Source organism: Ictidomys tridecemlineatus, chromosome 5 (assembly GCF_052094955.1).
Source record: "Ictidomys tridecemlineatus isolate mIctTri1 chromosome 5, mIctTri1.hap1, whole genome shotgun sequence".
Taxonomy (NCBI): domain Eukaryota; kingdom Metazoa; phylum Chordata; class Mammalia; order Rodentia; family Sciuridae; genus Ictidomys; species Ictidomys tridecemlineatus.
Window position 1 is genome coordinate 25872771 of NC_135481.1, and position 16616 is coordinate 25889386.

A 16616-nucleotide genomic window follows, 5' to 3' on the forward strand; every position below is an offset into this window, starting at 1 on the left:
TCTTTTTAAATCATTTTTTCTCATCATTGAGTAAATAGAGGCAAAAGATTATCAAAATTATAAAATATAACATTTTAAAATATAAAATAAGAAAGGAATTTTAAACCTTTGAAGTGTTTATATTTTCATGTAAGATTTAAAATAAACGTGTTATGTGTGTTTTTATATGTGTGTGTATATGTATATATCATGTATAACTTTACTCTATAATTTTTAAAATTAATTAATTTATTTTAATTAGGTATATATGACAGCAGAATGCATTTTGATTCATTGTACACAATTGCAGCACAACTTTTCATTTCTCTGGTTGTACACGATGTAGTGTCGCACCATACGTGCAGTCATCCTATACCTAGGGTAATGGTGTCCATCTCATTCCACCATCTTTCCTCCTCCATGTCCCCTCTCCACCCCACCCTCCCCTTTGCCCCATCGAAGTTCCTCCATTTTTCCCCATGCCTTCCCCATAACGGATCAGCATCCATTTATCAGAGAGAACATTTGGCCTTTAGTTTTTTGGAATTGGCTTACTTTGCTTAGCATGATGTTCTCCAACTCCATCCATTTACCTGCAAATGCCATAAGTTTATTCTCTTTTAATGCTGAGTAATATTCCATTGTGTATATATACCATAGTTGTTTTTTTTATCCACTCATCTATGGAAGGGCATCTAAATTACTTCCACAGTTTAGCTATTGTGAATTGGGCTACGTTACAATAATACGCTGATTTTAAGTGTAGACCAAGGAAAGGGGATAGCTGGTTCAAATGGTAGTTCCATTCCAGGTTTTCTAAGGAATCTCCATGCTGCTTTCCAGATTGGTTGCACCAATTTGCAGTCCCACCAGCAATTTGTGAGTGTGCTTTTTCCCCCACATCCTCATCAATATTTATTGTTGTCTGTATTCTTGATAACTATCATTCTGACTGGCATGAGGTGAATGTTTAGAATAATTTTGATTTTCATTTCTCTAATTACTAGAGAGGTTGAACATATATTTGTTAATCGAATTCTTATCTTCTTCTGAAAAATGTCTGTTCAACTCCTTAGCCCAATTATTGATTGGGTTGTTTATTTTTTTGGTGTTAAGTTTTTTATTTATCTTGGAGGTTTATCAGACATACGTATGGCAAAAATTTGCTCCAGAAATGTAGGCTCTCTCTCCACCTCATTGTTTCTTTTGTAGAAAAGAAGCTTTTTAGTTTGAGGTCATCCCATTTATTAATTCTTGATTTTATTTCTTGTGCTTTAGGAGCCTTGTTAAGGAAGTCAGGGCCTAATCCGACATGATGAAAATTTGAACCTACTTTTTCCTTTGTTAGGCACAGGATCTCTGATCTAATTTCTAGGTCCTGATCCACTTTGAATTTCTTGTTACTCCATAATTTTTTAATGCTGTCTTAGGCCTTGGACATCCAGTGATAAACAAGATAGTAATATCTCTATCCTCATATTTTATTAGATGAGGTAGACATTAAATAAGTGAGCAAATAAATGTTATAACTTCAAATATTGATAAATGCCTTTACAGAATTTTTAAAAGGCAAAAAGGAGCAAGTGATGGTGGCTAGAATAAACAGAGTTGTGATCTGATATTTGAGCAGAGATCTGAATTAGAAACTAGCCTTGTTGATGATCTGCCAACAGCACACACTAGGCAGAGGAAACAACACGAAAATTCAGAAGTTTGGGTAATTTGAAGAAGATAAGGATTTTAGTGGACTAAAATATGTGGAGGAAAGGAAAGAATGATACCAAAGTTCAACTGGAGAGTGGTTTAATAATGGTATATTTGGTCACAACAAATTGTATGGTAAGCCAAGTAGTGTGTCCTAAGCAGAAATATAAAATGATCTAATTTTTTTAAAAAATATAATTGATGGCCTGTAGGGGGAAGGAAAACCAATTAGGCTATTGTAGACATCAAGAAGGGAATTCACAGCTCTTACTCAGATGAAGGTAGTGAACGATGTGAAAAAAATTTGGTGGATTCCAGGCATATTTTGGATATAAAATTCCTTGTTGGTGGATTGAACGTGAAGAAAGAAAAAAGAGGAATAAAGGGTAATTTCTTCAATCTGCTGTTCCTGTTTTTTGGTACTGGGGATTGAACCTGTTTCTGGTTTTTGGTACTGGGGATTAACCACTGAGCCATGTCCCTAGCCCTTTTTATTTTTTATTTTGAGAGAGGGACCCCATAAGTTGATAAGGCTGAGAGGCTGGCCTCCCAAGTCTCTGGAATTACAGGAGTTTCCCACCACACGTGGCTAGTATTTCTAACATGACAGATTTGCTCATTATGAATACTCTCAGTCTATATTTATCTGTGAGTGTAATTTGCTTTCAATTTTCAAAGATAGTTTTGCTGGATATGGAATTCCTGCTTAACAGTTTTTTTTTTCTTTCATTACTTTGAACATGTTAATTGTTTCTTCTGGACTTTGTTTTTGATACTAAATTAGCAATTAATCATATTGTTATTTTTCTGTACCTGATGAGTTTTTTCCTCCAGTTCCTATCTAGTTTTATTCTATATTCATTCTGCCACTCACTTGTTCACTTTTCTAGCTTTCAACAGTCCATGACTATTACACGTGTGGATATTGAAAACTTTGTGTTTATCCAGTGTGGGGTTTGTCGAACTCACATTTGTGGATTAGTTAGATTTGAGGGTTTCCAGCCATTTTCTCTTCAAAAAATTTTTCTGTCCTTTGGATTCTCTCCTTCTTCTACATGTTGAAATGATTGATGTTACTCTGATCTCTGGGACTTTGTTCTTTTTTCTCTAATAATCTTTCTCTGTGTTCTGGTTTCTCTGTTAAGATTCTGTTACCTGCCATTGTGCTTTCTTTTGTGTGTTTAAACACAGGCACTTCATTTTGACCGTACTACTATTCAAACCATGTGAATGAAATAAGTTCATGGGAGCAGCTCCAAACAAGAAAAACACAGGCCCTCATAGTTAGTACCTTATGTTCAGGAATTTTTAATGACTTAACGTCTCTATATATTGTTTATCTTTAGTCAGTTTCCAGATTCCAAAATTGTTCTTTTTGACCATTTTGATTCATTTTCTAGTTGTTTTGGGGAGGAAAGGTTTGCCACAATTTTCACTTCACTTTTTTCAGATATTTCAACCTTCCCCTGAGGATTTTTCGTACATTTTGTTCTAGGATTTATAGTTTTAGTTTTCTTTCAGATCAGTGAACCATTTTGAATTTAAGTTGATTTTTACCATATTATGAATATGCAGTTATTTAGTACCACTTATTTTTCAATAAGTCTACCTAAATACATTTTGTATCAAAAATCATTATAGGTGGGTCTTTTTCTAGATTCTCTTTATTCTTCCCATAAATTATTATTCTGTTTTTATGGTGTTGTCTTATCTACTGTAGCATTATAGAAAGTCTTAATATCAGGTATATAAACAATTCAAATATTTTGGCATCGCCATACAAATTTTAGAATTACCATGTCAGTTTCTATTAAAAACAAACTCTATTAGTTGGTTTTTCTATAATTAGTTGGTTTTTCTGTAATTTCTCACGGTAGCATTTTTTTAGTTTTCTGTGTTTAGGTTTTATATATATTTTCTCACAACTTTTCGTAAATAGTCAACATTTTTGACGTTTTTCATTTTATTGTGAAAGGTATTAAAAATTTTTGTTACCCTAGGTCCATCAGGACAGGGCTAAACATAAACAGATATGGTGAGAGCAGATTTTCTTGCCTTGTTCTCAATCATAAGGGGAAAAAAGTCATTCGTTCACCATTTAATATAATGTTAATCTTTTCATGATTGCTCTTTATCAGGTGGAACAAGTTCCCTCCTGTTTCTGTTTTGCTAAGTGTTTTTGTTTGATTTTTGTTTTTGTATTTTAATCATAATTGCGTGTTCATGTGCAGGGGCACTGGGTTCAGTATCCCACACCATATACACAAAAACAAATACATGCTAGTTATTATCAATGACTCTTCTAAGTTTACTGGTAGTTTAAATTTCTATATTATAATATTTCCTTATCTTTTCCACCAAACTGCTTAATCTGCTATAAATCTTTTTCTTTTTTAGTTCTGAAAATTCTGTTTGTTTTTTTCAGATTCTTATTATGTTCATGTTTCCCTTTATTTCTTTTGACATATTTATAATACCTGCTTTTAAGTCCTTCTTTGCTAATTATATTTTCTCTGACATTTCTGCATCTGTTTTATTTTCTGATTTTTGTCACAATTATAGCAATGATTTTCTACTTCTTTACATCTAGTAATTTTTAAGTTAGTTCTGGACAGTGACTTTTATGGTTTGGGGTTTGGTTTGGTTTGTGAGAATCTGGATTTTGATTATCTTTAAATTGTATGGATGTATTGATATTTGGGCAGGCAGCTAAGTTACTTGTAAATTAGTTTGATTCTTTTGAAGCTTGTGTTGAAGAGGAGGTCTAGAATAACATCTACAACTAGAGCTAGTTTAGCTTTTATACTAAGATGTTACCATTCTGTTGTCTTTACATTGGTAAGTTGCTCAATGATAGGGATACAGTCTGCGAAATATATCCTTAGGTGATTTTGTTGTATGAACATCATTGAATATACTTGTATAAGCTTAAGATGGCTACAACAGTACTAGGCAATATGGAACCATCATGGTACATAGGGACTTCTCATTGACAGAAACAAAATTATGCAGTGTATTACTATACTGCATTCTTTCAACTTATGACTGGTTAAAACTGGAATATATGTTTGTCACTTAAAGATCCCTGGTAGTTCTCTGCCTAGCCTCATGGAGTTTTCCTCTATATGTATACAGTTTAGCATTCGGCAATATATTCAAAATCTATATAGATTTTGTGTAGATTTTGAATCCTTTATCTTTCTTCCATACAATTCTTTGCTTCTTCAAACACCAATTTCTGTCTCTAATTCAGCAATATTGCTTTGCTAAGCTTGCTTGCTCCAAACCACAGTTCAGAAGGTACCTTCTCATAGAATCATCTCATTTGTTTGTTTCTCTCAAGTGGAACAGTTCTATGCTCTGTGAGGTCCAATTTCCAAAACAGTTGTGATTTTGTATGTTTTGAATTGGTGAAGTGGAAGGAATTACTCTCATTATCAGGTAATCCATCGTGGTCACATGTAGAATAATTATTAACAGCTACTTTAAGATTCAATAAAATTGTGAATTGTGCTGCTATAAACATTGATGTGGCTGTGTCCCTGTAGTATGCTCTTTTTAGGTCTTTTGGGTATAGTCTGAGAAGGGGAATAGCTGGGTCAAATGGTGGCTCCATTCTCAGCTTTCCAAAGAATCTCCATACTGCTTTCCAAATTGGCTGCACCAATTTGCAGTCCTACCAGCAGTGTATGAGTGTACCTCCCCCACCCACATCCTCGCCAGCACCTGTTGTTTGACTTCATAATGGCTGCCATTCTTATTGGAGTGAGATGGTATCTTAGAGTAGTTTTAATTTTCATTTCTCTGATTGCTAGAGATGGTGAGCATTTTTTCATGTATTTGTTAATTGATTGTATATCCTCTTCTGAGAAGTTTTTGTTTAAGTCCTTGGCCCATTTGTTGATTGGGTTATTTGCTTTTTTGTTGTTTAACTTTTTGAGTTCTTTGTATACTCTAGAGATTAGAGCTCTATCTGATGTTTGATGCCCTTCAATAGATGAATGGATTAAAAATGTGGCATTTATACACAATGGAATATTACTCAGCACTAAAAAATAATAAAATCATGGCATTTGCAGGCAAATGGATGGTATTAGAGCAGTGAAGTTAGCCAATCCCTAAAAAACAAATGCCGAATGTCTTCTCTGATATAAAGGGGGTGACTCAAAATGGGATAGGGAGGAAGAGCATGAGAAGAAGACTACCACTAAATAGGGAAGAGAGGTGGGAGGGAAAAAGAGGGAGAAGGGAAGTTACACAGAAGATGGAAGGAGAACCTCATTGTTATACAGAATACATATATGATGTTGTAATGAGAAAAATAAAAAAAAGTGTGTCACATTAGATTGGATAGAGAGAAAGGATGGGAGAGAAGAGGAGGAGTAGGGAGGATAGGAAGGGCAGCAGAATAGAATAGACAATTTGATTGATGTATGTACATTCCATGTATGTATTATATGTCAAAATGCATTCTACTGTCATGTATGACTAAAAAAATAAATAAAAATTTTTAAAAAAGATTTAATAAAATATAATCTTCTTTATTATGTTTTCTACTGAGTTATATTCCACTGTTTTCCACTAATTTTATACTTCTTCAGCTTAAGCTACTAAATTCACCTCTTCTTGGTCACTGTCAGCAAATATTCTGACCTTCTCCTTCTCTGAGAAAATGGGGAGCTATAATGTAGATCATCAAATTAACACCATTTCCAGTTTCAATTGAATAGTTGCTCAGTTCAGTAGCAATTTTTGTCTTCCATTTCCTTTTCTCAAAAGAGGTATCCATCCTCTGCCTTTCGGAAAGCTGATATTCATTCTTTCTCATTCTCTCTCTCTCTCTCTCTCTCTCTCTCTCTCTCTCTCTCTCTCTCTCTCTGTCTCTCTCTCTCTCTCCTTCTCCCTCTTTCTTTCTCTCTCTCTTTCCCTTTCCCTCTCTCTCCCTTCCTCTCTCCTTCCCTCCCTCTCCTTCTCTCTCCCTTCCTCCCTCCTTCCCTCCCTCTCCCTTTCCCTCTCCCTTTGCCTACCTAGAGGATCTCATCCCTTTCAGAATTCACTTCATGATTTATTCTTTATCCTTTTTCTGTATTCTCTCATTTTCTACTGACCTTTTCCTATTAATAGTTAAGTGCTTATTTTTTTCCCATCCTTAAAAAAAGTCTTTCCTGAAACCTATAACTCTTCTCCAGCTACTACCTATCTTCCTTCTCCCCCCTTTTCACTTTTTTTTTTTTTTTTTTTGGTACAAGGGATTGAACCCAGGGGTTCTTTATCACTGAGCCATATCCTCACCCCCTTTTTAAAATTTTATTAGAGACAGGGTCTCACTGAGTTGCTTAAGGCCTTGCTGAGTTGCTGAGGCTGGGTTTAAACTCATAATTCTCCTGTCTCAGCCTTCAAGTCACTGGGTACTTTCTTACTTTTAAAAGAAGGTCAAACTGCTGATTGAATTCAGTCTCGTGTTTCACCTTCCAACCAATTTCATCCGCAGTTACAAAACTCTCCTAATACCACCCTTCTGAAACTTATATTCATCAAAGATACCAGGATCTCTTTTAAATTCCTTTGACAACACACTATCCTAGTTTTCCTATTATATCTTAGCCTTTTTATTCTGTTTCTTTCAAGGACCACTATTCCTCTGCATTCTGTCTATAGCATTCTATCTGTATTTGTCTACAGTATACACATCTACTTTGATGGCTTCAGTTAACTTCAAAGTTCTGATAACTTGTGATTTGTATTGCCAATCTAAGCTCCAGACTGAAATATCAATTTATTAGTTGATCAGTTTTACCAGGATACCCAATAGTCACTTAAAATTCAACTTTTCCAAAGCCAAACTCATGGTGTCACACCTCAAATTCTGTATCCATCTGTATTAGTTTTCTGTTGCTGCTGTACCAAATTATCACAAATTTTTATGAGTAAAAACAACATAAATTTATTATTTGAATGTTTTATAGGTCAGCTATATGGCATGGGTCTCACTAGGACAACTAGGTGAGATAAATATTTTCTTGCCTTTCTAGCTTATAATAGCTGCTACTTGAATCTTTCTTCCCCAAATCACTCTGATACTTCTCATTGTTTGTAGTCAGATTTCCCCAGTCTCCCTCTTATCAGGTCACCTGAGTTTACATTAGGCCTACCCAGATAATCTAGGATAATCTCACTATCTCCAGGTCTTTAATTTTATCATATCTGGAAAATCTTTTGTCATCTAAATGAGTAGATTCACAGGTACTAAATGATTCAGACAAGAACACTTTGAGGGCATTATTCTGTCATATTATATCAGTTAAGAGTAGTCACTTGTGCAATCTAAGAACTTTGTCAGTCCAACTTTACCTTAGAGCTATTTAATCACCAAATTCTATCAGTTCTTACTCCTTGGTAACCCTTTTTTGTCCATCCCTGCCACCAGTGCATTAATCATACCAGATCATCATACTTATTTGAAATACCAGCTGGTTTTCTACTTCTAGTTTCTCCACATTTGTTCCATGCTCCACACTGCTATCACAGCCATCCTTCTAAAATTCCATTTATTTCACATTCCTGCTTAAAATCTTTCTTTGGCTTCCCATTGCTGCCTTATGGCATAGAAGACCCATAAAGATGCTACTTATTTTTGTCTAACCTCACCTTTGTCTACTCCCTCCACAAGGTTATCCATAAGCTGTAGTAAATAGCAGTAAGGTAGGAAAAGAGAATATTTCTTCTCTCAATCTATAAAATTATTATCACTAGAACATTCTATACTAGTAAAAATGTTCTATATTATATATGCATTGTTTAATATGGTCATCACTAGCCATAGTGGTTGATGTGCAATTGAAATGTGGATTGTGTGACTAAAGACTTGAACCTTATTATTTCACTTCAGAGTAAAGGTAAATAGTCATTTGAGCTATTGGTACCATTTTGGACAGCACAGCCCTAGAATAGTGGTTCTCACCAAGGCCAAATTTTAGCCTTCTTCCCTCTTACATCCCCACAAGGGAACATTTAACAATATCTTGAGAAATTTTTTGTTTTCAAAAAAATGGGAGTTCTACTCCCATTAAATGAGTACAGGCCAGCATGGTGTTTAAATATTCTACAAAATGTAGAAATATCCCCCCATGACAAACTAAAACACCTTGAATGTCAAAAGTACTGAGGTTGAGAAACTATTCTTGTACCCCTACCACCACCTACTTATTTTTTAGGATTCATTTTAGATATTCTCCGTATGGAAAGCCTTTGATTTTTTTTTTGTTTTTCAATTTTTAAAATTTTTAATTTGTTATATATGACAGCAGAATGTATTACAATTCATACTACACATATAGAGCACAATTTTTCATGTCTTTGGTTATACACAAAGTAGCGTTACACTGTTCGTGTCTTCATACATGTATTTAGTGTAGTGATGTCCATCACATTCCACTGTCTTTCCTTCCCCCGTGCCCCCTCCCTTTACCTCCCTCCCCTTTGCCCTATATATAGTTCATTTAATTCTCTCATGCCCCCCACCCCCACCCTCATTATGAATCAGCTTGCTTAAATCAGAAAAAAACATTCAGCATTTGGTTTGGGAGGATGGGCTTATTTACTTAGCATTATATTCTCTCAACTCCATCCATTTACCTGCAAATGGCATGATTTTATTTTCTTTTAATGCTGAATAATATTCCATTGTGTATATACACCACATTTTCTTTATCCATTCATCTCCTGAAAGGTATCTAGGTTGGCTCCACAGTTTAGCTATTGTGAATTGTGCTGCTATAGAACATTGATGTGGCTGTGTCCCTGTAGTATGCTGTTTTTAAACCCTTTGGGTATAGACCAAGGAGTGGGATAGCTGGGTGAAATGGTGGTTCCATTCCAAGTTTTCCAAGGATTTTCCATACTGCTTTCTATGTTGGCTGCACAAATTTGCAGTTCCACCAGCAATGTACCAGTGTGCCTTTTCCCCCACATCCTCCCCAACACTTATTATTGTTTGTGTTCTTAATAATTGCCATTTTGACTTGAGTGAGATGAAATCTCAGAGTAGTTTTGATTTTCATTTCTGTAATTGCTAAAGATGTTGAACATTTTCTTCATATGTTTGTTGATTGATTAATTGTATATCCTCTTCTGAGAAGTGTCTGTTCAGTTTCTTGGCCCATTTGTTGATTGGGTTATTTGTTTTTTCGGTGCTTAGCTTTTTGAGTTTTTTATATACCCTAGAGATTAGTCCTCTTTCTGATGTGTGAGGGGTAAAAATTTTCTCCCAGGATTTAGGCTCTCTGTTCACCTCACAGAGGTGAGAAGAAAGTTTTTAGTTTGAGGCCATCCCATTTATTGATTCTTGGTTTTAATTCTTGTGCTGTAGGGGTCTTATTAAGGAAGTTGGGGCCTAATCCAACATGATGAAGATTAGGGCCCACTTTTTCTTCTATTAGATGCAGAGTCTCTGGTTTAATTCCTAGATCCTTGATTCATTTTGAGTTAAGTTTTGTGCATGGTGAGAGATAGGGGTTTAATTTCATTTTGTTGCATATGGATTTCCAGCACCATTTGTTGAAGATCCTATCTTTTCTCCAGTGCATGTTTTTGGCACCTTTGTCTAATATAAGATAATTGTAATTTTGAGGGTTAGTCTCTGTGTCCTCTATTCTGTACCATTGATCTACCAGTCTGTTTTGGTGCCAGTACCATACTGTTTTTGTTATTATCACTCTGTAATATAGTTTAAGGTCTGGTATAGCGATGCCACCTGCTTCACTCTTCCTGCTAAGGATTGCTATAGCTATTCTTGGTCTCTTATTTTTCCAGATGAATTTCATGGTTACATTTTCTATTTCTATGAGGAATGCCATTGGGATTTTGATGGGAATTGCATTGAATATGTACAGTGCTTTGGGTAGTGTGGTCATTTTGATAATATTAATTCTGCCTCTCCAAGAGCAAGGTAGATCTTTTCATCTTCTGAGGTCTTCTTTGATTTCTCTCTTTAGGGTTCGGTAGTTTTCATTATATAGATCTTTCACCTTTTTCGTTGATTCCCAAGTATCTTTTTCTTATGTATGTATGTATATATGTATTTATTTGATGTTATTCTGAATGGGGTAGTTTTTCTCATTTCCTTCTCAGAGGCTTTGTCACGGATATACAGAAATGCCTTTGATCTATGGGTGTTGATTTTATGTCTTGCTACTTTGCTGAATTCATTTACTAGTTCTAGAAGTTTTCTGGTGGAGTTTTTGGGGCTTCTAGGTATAGAATCATATTGTCAGCAAATAGTTCTAATTTAAGTTTTTCTTTTCCTATACATATCTCTTTAATTTCTTTCATCTGTCTAATTGCTCTGGCAAGTGTTTCAAGAACTTTGTTGAATAAAAGTGGTAAAAGAGGGCATCCCTGTCTTGTTCCATTTTTAGAGGGGATGCCTTCAATTTTTCTCCATTTAGAATAATGTTAGCCTGAGGCTTAGCATAGATAGCCTTTACAATGTTGAGATACTTTCCTGTTATTCTTAGTTTTTCTAGTGTTTTGAACATAAAGCGTTGCTGTATTTTGTCAAATGCTTTTTCTGTGTCCATTGAGATGATCATATGATTCTTATCTTTAATTCTGTTGATATGATGAATTACATTTATTGATTTCCGTATGTTGAACCAACGTTGCGTCCCTGGGATGAATCCCACTTGATCATGGTGCACAATCTTTTTGATATGTTTTTGAATTCAATTTGCTAGAATTTTATTGAGAATTTTTGCATCTATGTTCATTAGAGATATTGGTCTGAAGTTTTCTATCTTTGATGTGTCTTTACCTGGTTTTGGGATCAGGATGATATGGCCTCATAGAATGAGTTTGGAATTACTGCCTCTTTTTCTTTTTCCTGAAATAAATTGAAGAGTATTGGTATTAGTTCTTCTTTAAAGGGCTTATAGAATTCAGGTGTGTATCCATCCGGTCCTGGGCTTTATTTTGTTGGTAAGCTTCTGATGGCTTCTTCTATTCCCTCACTTGATATTGGTCTGTTTAAGTTGTATATATCTTCCTGACTCAATCTGGGCAAATTGTATGACTTAAGAAATTTGTTGATGCCTTCAGTGTCTTCTATTTTATTGGAATATAAGATTTCAAAATAATTTCTAATTATCCTTTGTATTTCTGTAGTGTCTGTTGTGATATTACCTTTTTCATCTCGTATGCTGGTTCTCTCCTTCTCTTCGTTAGCGTGGCTAAAGATCTATCAATTTTATTTATTTTTTCAAAGAACCAAATTTGTCAATTTTTTCAATTGTTTCTTTTGTTTCAATTTCAATTGATTTCAGCTCTAATTTTACTTATTTCTTGCCTTCTACTGCTTTTGCTGATGATCTTTTTCTAGGGCTTTGAGATATAGTATGAGGGCATTTACTGACTTTTTCTTCTTTTAAGGAATGAACTCCATGCAATTAATTTTCCTCTTAGTATTGCTTTCATCGTGTCCCAGAGATTTCAATATGTTGTGTCTGTGTTCTCATTTACCTCTAGGAATTTTTTTAATCTCCTCCTTGTTGTCTTCTGTAACCCATTGTTTATTCAGTAGCATATTATTTAGTCTCCAGGTGATGGAGAGATTTTTATTTTTTATTTTGTCATTGATTTCCAATTTCATTCCATTATGATGTGATAAAATGCATGGTGGTATCTCTACTTTTTTGTATTTACTAAGAGTTGCTTTGTGGCATAGTATATGGTCTATTTTAGAGAAGGATCCATGTGCTGCTGAGAATAAAGTGTATCCACTTGATGCAGGTTGAAATATTCTATATATGTCAGTTAAGTCTAAGTTATTGATTGTGGTATTGAGTTCTATAGTTTCTTTATTCAACTTTTGTTTGGAAGATCTATCCAGTGGTGAAAGAGGTGTGTTAAAGTCACCCATGATTATTGTGTTGTGGTCATTTTGACTCTTGAACTTGGGAAGAGCTTGTTTGATGAACATAGCTACACCATTGTTTGGGGCATATATATTTACAATTGTTATGTCTTGTTGGCATATGGTTCCCTTGAGCAGTGTGTAATATCCATCTTTATCCCTTTTGATTAACTTTGGCTTGAAGTCTACTTTATTTGATATGAGTATGGAAACTCCTGCTTGCTTCCGCAGTTCATGTGAGTGGTATAATTTTTCTCCTTCAGTCTTTTCCTATCAGATGAGGAGTCTCCTGGAGGCAGCATATTGTTGGGTCTTTTGTTTTGTTTTGTATGGTAAGCATGTTTTTTTTTTTTTTTTTTTGGCAAGCATGTTTAGTTTTGCAAAAAAAAAAAAAGCCATCATAGTGGCTTCAAAAGAGCTGTCCCATTTTGTATTCTCACCAAAGATGAATGAGAGGTCCTTGTCATTCTCACCAACATTTAGTGTTTTCAGCATTTCAGATTTTAGTTTTTATAATAGGTGTGTGATAACATATCAATGTTACTTTAATTTGCAATGTCCTATTAATGATGTTGAGCATTGTTCCATATACTTATTTGCCATCTTTATATCTTCTTTGGAGAGATGTCTGTTCAGATACTTTGTTTATTTTAAAACTGAATTGTTTGTTTTTTTAGTGATGGACTTTAGAGTTCTGGGTCCTTTTTTAATCCAATCTGCTAGTCTATGTCTTTTGATTGGAGAGTTTAAGCCATTCACATTTAGGGTTACTATTGAGATATGGTTTGTATTTCCAGACATATTTGTTTATTTTTGTTATTTAACTTGACGTGGTTTTCCTCTTTGATTAGTTTTTCCTTTAGTGTACTACCTCCCTCTGCTGGTTTTCATTGTTTTTTCTCATTTCCTCTGCATGAAATATTTTGCCAAGGATGTTTTGTAGTGCCGGTTTTCTAGCTATACATTCTTTTAACTTTTGTTTATCGTGAAGTTTTTATTTCATCTTCAAATCTAAAGCTTAATTTTGTTGGATACAAGATGCTTGGTTGGCATCCATTATCTTTCAGAGCTTGATATATGTTGTTCCAGGATCTTCTAGCTTTCAGAGTTTGTGTTGAAAAATCTGCCATTATCCTAATTGGTTTTCCCCTATTTATAATCTTATTCCTTTCTCTTGTGGCTTAAATTCTGTCCTTATTCTGTATATTGGCCATTATAATGTGCCTGTTGTGATTTTCATTATGATGGATCTGTTGTGATTTTGTACATTCAGCATCCTGTAGGCTTCTTGAATTTGGATTTCCAATTCATTCTTCATGTTTGGAAAGTTTTCTGATATTATTTCATTGAATAGATTTTTCATTCCTTTGGTTTGGACCTCTGTGCCTTCCTCTATCCCAGTAACTCTTAAATTTGGTCTTTTTATGCTATCCCATATTTTTTGAATGTTATGCTCGTGGTTTCTTATCATTTTCACTGTGTGGTCTATGTTTTTTTTAAGATGGTATAATTTATCTTCATTGTATAATTTATTTTCATTTATCTTCTAAGTGGTCTACTCTGTTGGTGATACTTTCATTTGAGTTTTTAATTTGGTTTATTATTTCTTTCATTTCAAGGATTTCTGTTTGTTCTTTTGTTTATTTATTTATTTATTTATTTATTTATTTTAGAACCTCTATCTCCTTGGTGAGGGGATCTTTTGCTTCTTGGATTTGTTTATGTAGCTTATTTGTTGAAGTGATCTTTCACTGCCTGTATTTGTTCTCTTATGTCTTCTTCAAGATCCCTGAACATTTTAACCATGTATATCCTGAAATCTTTCTCTGTCATTTTTTTCCTGTGGTAGCTGCCAATGCTGCTAATGATGTGTTGTGTTGATTTGTTTGTGGCACTTTCTTCTCTTATCTTTTTATATTGCTCATGTGTCTTCCTTTCCAGCTCTGTGGATCTGGTGTGTTATTTTTTTACCCTATAGATTTGTAGTGTTCTTGTAGGGTTCCAAGATCTCTTCTTTGTGGGGAAGGACAATGTTAACAGATCCCAATATCAACAGTACATCACCTATGAACAAATTGTTGTTGTTAAAACATTTACAGTTTAGTCTCAATGTCCAGAAATGTCAGATTCAATTATTATTTAAAATACAATCAGTAGTTTCAAAAAAAGGTTTACAGTTTCTGGCGGTGGACAATGAACTGGGGTCAGGTATAAGAAGATATGCTAAGGGTGAAAGATGTAAGGGTATAGAGTTAATATATCTTAGGAAATGTGAAGGAGAAATCTAATGAAGAGGGTTAATAGCAGGGGAATAGACAGGAAATAATTTAGGGTAGACAAGTACGTGGGAAGATAGTAGAGTACATAAAACAAACACATATATGTATTTAGAAAAATACAGGATGTAAAAATAGTAAAATTTGGAGAGTGAAAGAAGAAGAAAGAAGAAAAAAGGGAAAGAAAGAGAAGAAAAAGAAAAAACAGGGTTTATGCAACTCCTCTATATTATATTATTCAGGTGACTCTCCTCAAAGTCCTATTTCATGCTAAGTTCTTAGTTTCACATGTGTTGGAGATGTGAGGCCCAGAGGATAGAAGGGTGGAAGAGAAAAAAGAAGAGAAAATATACTGCTTAGAGATCTGTTTCTTTCCTGCTTCTCTTCTCATTCAGTAGGTGGGTTTGTCTGTTTTAAACTGATGTCTCCGCCCTCAGGATTGTGTAGGTAACCAGAGTGAGAATACTGGACCTGGTGCGGAGCATCTGGAAGTGAGGAGTACTGCCTACCAGTCCCAGCAGGGAAATTGCATGGGTCTCTTCTTGTGATCACTCATCTGACTTGAGCCCCCCTATAGTCTCCCTCTCTTTCCTGGAGATTTCCCAGATCCTGGTCTCTCTGTTATGCTCCATATTTTAATCCCTTCCCCTCTCTTACTTATTAGATCCCAATTACAGGATCTCTCACCCCCAGGCTCATACCAGGTGGGCGGCACCCTGGTCACACTGAACTCCTGTCCAACTGAGAGCTGTTTTTGTGTTGGGTGGCCACTATGCTGAGTTATCACTGCTGGGTAGGTGGGGGGGGGGTTGGAAACCAGGTACCTGTTCAAACGGAGATCCGATCTGATAACCACACCCACCAAAAAATGGTAAGATAGGTTTTCCAAGATGGAGTCAGTCTGCTTCCAGCGCCGTGTCTGATGAGGTGTGGGAAACTAGGATGGCCTTGTGATGTGGATAGGTAGCAGCCAAGTGACCCACGTGGGAGTGGCGCACAGTCTGGAGTTCTGCAGAGGTGCTGATAGGTGATTCTGCTAAGCTGCTTGTGAGCTGTGCGTGAGCTAGAACTGCAGGCTTTAGGTCTGGAGTCCATAGACTTACTCGATCACAGAAGCTCTAATTTCTGCACGGGTGGTTGCAGCGCTGGTGATTTCTGCAAAAATCTGCCGTATAGGGGTCTTCTCACGCTCTCTGAGATTTTGTATTCCGTCTAGGTGAGACCTTGTAGAGAAGCTGCCTGTCTGCTTTCTTGGTTTCATGCCACATAGCAGCCAGAAACAGGACCTCCTCTATTACACTATCTTGGGTCTCCGTCTTTGTCATTTTTAAAACTCATATCCACTAAAATAATAGAGCTCAAGAGATGTTAATTATTATTTAAGTTGATTATAAGTGTGAAGATCATGAAAATGTGAAATATGCTAAAAGTAAAACATAAAAAATGATTCTCCAACTCCATCCATTTACTGGAAATGCCATAATTTTACTCTTCTTTAAAGCTGAGTAGTATTCCATTGAGTATATATACCACATTTTCTTTATCCCTTCATCTATTGAGGGACACCTAGGTTGGTTCCATAGTCTAGCTACTGTGAATTGAGCTGCTATAAACATTGATGAGGCTGCATCACTGTAGTATGCTGATTTTAAGTCCTTTGAGTATAAACCAAGGAGTGGGATAGCTGGGTCAAATGGTGATTCCATTCCCAATTATCTGAGTAATCTCCATACTGCTTTCCAGAGTGG

General features: G+C 35.3%; 1 protein-coding gene across 4 annotated transcripts in view; it reads left to right on the plus strand.

The window, feature by feature from the left end:
• Rfx7 (regulatory factor X7) overlaps positions 1 to 16616 on the plus strand; it is a 124115-nt gene that overhangs the window by 53327 nt on the left and 54172 nt on the right. The window lies entirely within an intron of this gene.